Consider the following 3,811-nt stretch of genomic DNA (forward strand, 5'->3'; position numbering starts at 1 on the left):
AGACACACGGGGCGGCCGCACGGCTGGGCTCAGTCAGGAGGGGGCGGAGCCCGCGGCCAGGGCGGACACGGAGGAGTTAACTGCCAAGAGGGGCGGGGCCGGAAGTCGCGGAAAGCTGCGTTGAAGGGGCTTGGAGGAGCCGCCGGGAGGAGGAAGCCTGGCGTCGGCCCGGAAATGAAACTGAAGGCGGGAGAATCCGCCCGGAAATGGCTTCAAACCAGCGCAGACGTCACTTCCGCGCCAGCCTGTACCGAGTCAGAAAGAACGGGAAGAGGTGGGAGCGGGGAGGTGCCCGCCCGCTCTGCTGCTGCCTCCACAGGCGGGCGGATGGAGATGCCTTGCCGCGCCGGAGCCACGTGTCCCTCCTCCGCGCCAGCCACTTCCGGCGCTCGTCGACGCAGTGCTAGGAGCTTCCCCCGGGGATGAGGAAGGGCGCTCGCTCCCTTCCCTTATGGCGACCGTGTGGGCGGGGCCGATGCCCGGAGCCGGGGGGGGGGGGGGGGGACCCGCGACCGCCGCAGGCCTCCCGCGGGTTGGGGCCTTTGAGCGGGAACCTGAGAGAGGCTGGGCGGAGTGGGTCTGCGGTGGTGCGGTTGGACAGGGAGACACCGCGGCTGCTGGGTGTTTTCCTGCCCTGGCTCCTCTGACTTTTGGAGACCAGTGGGCGCTGGAGGATGTGCTCTGCCTCGTATCCCTGCCCCCAGAAATCTGTTGGTGTGCTCCCAGTAATCCTCTTATCAGGACACAGGGGCTAACTCCCTGTACATGCATGTGCCCAAATAGGTCTGCCATCGTTAGTTCTGTGAACTCAAGTAGAAAGCAAACCTCTTGCTGCTCAGGTTTGGATGCAGGTCAGAAGTCCCTGATAATACTATTTCACTTCAGAAGGTGCAACATCAGGCCAGTTGTAGGATGTTTGTAGGGTCAGATGGGAGCAAATGTGGTAGGTTTGAATTAATAGTTTCATAGCTCTGTCATTTAAGGATTACTTAAGGCATTGTACAGTCTAACTTAATATTTCACACAATGTTTAATTATTCCAAGTTGTCCAGACTGGGGAATGACTGGCTACTCTACTTGGCACTGGTGAGGCCATACTGCAAGAACAATGTAGGCAGATAGAGAGGAAAGAGGCCAGCAGAAAACAACACCTTTACACCATCACTAAATCAAAAAGCTGTCGACTAGGGGGCTGAGAAACAGGATGTATGAGAAAAGGCTGAAAGAACTTGAGTTATTTAGCCTGGAGAAGAGAAGACTGAGGAGAGATCTGATACATTTCTAAATAACTATCATAGAGGGAGGGGGTGGAGACTGGATATCCTTTGTGACTGTTGGGGACAAGACTAGGAGCAAGGGTCTCAAACTGCTGCAGAGGAAATTTAGGTTGAAAATAAGGAACAACTTTCTGATTATGGTGGTGGTTGAGTATGGGAACAGGCTGCCTAGAGAAGCTGTGAAATCACCATCCTTGGACGTTTTCAAGAGCAGGTTAAACAAACACCAGGCTGGGATGGTTTGATCAGATGGTTTGCCTGTCTGTGCCCTGAACAAGGGGCTTAAGAGGTCCCTTCCTATACTGCTTTTCTATGATCCCTGAATCACATAAAGTTTACAAAGTTTGCATTTCTAACTTTAAACATTAAAACTTGCCTGTTTGACTAAAGCATACCTACCAAATCCCTTTAGTCATGACTAGAAGATTTGAGGTAGTGAGAAATTCACCTTGGTAATTTGTATGAGTGGTTAATTGGCCCCACTGTTAGAAATGTAGGTCAGCTTCAGTTTACAGCCATTAGTTTTTGTTACACCTTTATCAACTAAATCAAAAAGCTGTTTGATGTCCAATATTTATTTTCATTAAAGTATTTGGGTAGTGTAGTCAGTTAAACTCTACCCAGTTTTGATTGAGCTCTAAATCCCATCACCATAAGACCTTTTCTGCAGTCTTGGACTCATATTTGCGTCTTTTCTAATCTGCATCCTCTCCAGTCTTCCAACTTTCTTTTGTGTGGGCACCAAAATTATTCCCAGTATTAGTCTTATTGCTGCTGTACAGAGGCAAAGTTACCTTGAACTGGGATAATGATGCTAATTTCTTAGTAAAGTGCTTTGAGATCTATTAGTGCAAAACTATTAATAGGGATTGCTGACTTCTCCCTTATTTATGATTTGTGTACTGTATATAGAGATGATTGCATAATAACTCAGAAATAAAAAGTTTTACTCTTGTATATTGTGTGTGGGGTGTGGTTGGGGGTGGGGTGTGTGTATGGTGGGGTGTGGTTGTATGGGGGCAATAGGGTATGTTGGGGGGAGTGTATATGTGGCATTTGTGGGGTGTGAGAGGGAGGGAGGGGGCTCCTCCCCCATGGTACACAACCCTTGCTAGCAGCAGCAGCAGCAGCAGCATGTGCTCAGGGCACTCGTGCCCTGTGCAGGTGCTGCCACCTGGGAGTGCACAGGTCCAGCCAATGCTGCACATGGTGGCATGAAGCGGAGCCAGGCTGGCCTACGTCTATCACGTGGGGTTCCATATGGCACACACGTAGCTCTCGGCACTTAGCGCCACCAGGGGAAGCTCTGTGCAATAGAGCCGGCTGCCTTCATGGCTCCCTGCCGTGTAGGTCCCAAGACTCTTTAGGAAACCAAGGGGTGGGGTTCCCCTCCACTTCCAGCAGAGACCTGGGACCTGCACATGAGGGAGTGGCAAAGGCAGCTGGCTCCATTGCATGGAGCTTCCCCTGGTAGCACTCAAGTGCCAGGAGCTGTAGGTGTGCTGCAGGGAGCCCCACAAGATAGAGGAGGGCCAGCTTGGCTGCACTCCTTACCACCGCATGCAGCACTGGCTGGAGCCACACAGAGCCAGCCGGCAGTGCCTGCACAAGGCATGAGTGCCTTGAGTGCCTGCTGCTGCTGGTGGCAAGGTGTGTGTGCCATGGGGCAGTGTGAAGGGGGTCTCCATACCCCCCATACTCCCTCACACCCACAACCTGCCCACCCGAGCTTTGTGCTCCCACCACCCCCCTGGGGCCAAGGTCCACAGTGCTACCAGCCCCAGGCTCAACATTCCTGCCCAGCTGCAGTCCCCCACAACACTTTGCTACCTGGTGCCCGGATCTGGTGAGCGGGATGCCAGGAAAGCTGAGCAGGTCCCCAGGTGACTGCAGTAGTGGTAGCAGCAGCCCCACCTGGAAGATGTGTGCTGGCTGGGCTGGGCCCTTCCACCCACAAGGGCAGGGGTAAGGCATGCTGGCGAATGTACAATTCGCATATCTGTGTTTCTGGACACGAATACAAACATGCATCCCATTGGGACCTTAGGTAAGCCCAGTATAGATACCAACCCACCAGGTGTTTGTGTTGACCTAGTAAAGGGCACCTGGAAGGGTTGAATGTATATAAGCCAACAGGTCCTGATGATCTTCATTCTAGGGTACTTAGGGAATTAGCTGGAGTCATAGTGGAGCCGCTGGCACAACTGTTTGAGCACTCGTGGTGCTCAGGACAAGTCCCAGAGGATTGGAAAAGGGCCAGTGTGGTCCCTATTTTCAGGAAGGGGAGGAAGGAGGAACTGGCTAACTATAGGCTGGTTAGTCCCACCTCTATCCTTGGCAAGACCTTTGAGAAAATTATTAAGGATCACATTTGTAGGGGACCAGTGGGTAAAATGATGCTAAGGGGCAATCAGCATGGGTTCATAGCAGGCAGATCCTGCCTGACTAACCTGGTTTCATTTTACGACCAGGTCACAAAATGCTTGGATGAAGGAATAGAGGTAGATGTTATTTACTTAGATTTTAAAAAGGCC

General features: G+C 52.1%; 1 protein-coding gene across 1 annotated transcript in view; it reads right to left on the reverse strand.

Annotated features, from left to right (window-relative positions):
* Nucleotides 1–3,811, reverse strand: part of SMCHD1 (structural maintenance of chromosomes flexible hinge domain containing 1) — a 142,892-nt gene that overhangs the window by 136,242 nt on the left and 2,839 nt on the right. The gene's annotated exons all lie outside the window — the stretch shown is intronic.

The sequence above is a fragment of the Alligator sinensis genome, unplaced genomic scaffold (assembly GCF_000455745.1).
Source record: "Alligator sinensis unplaced genomic scaffold, ASM45574v1 scaffold318_1, whole genome shotgun sequence".
In the NCBI taxonomy this organism is placed as follows: Eukaryota; Metazoa; Chordata; order Crocodylia; family Alligatoridae; genus Alligator; species Alligator sinensis.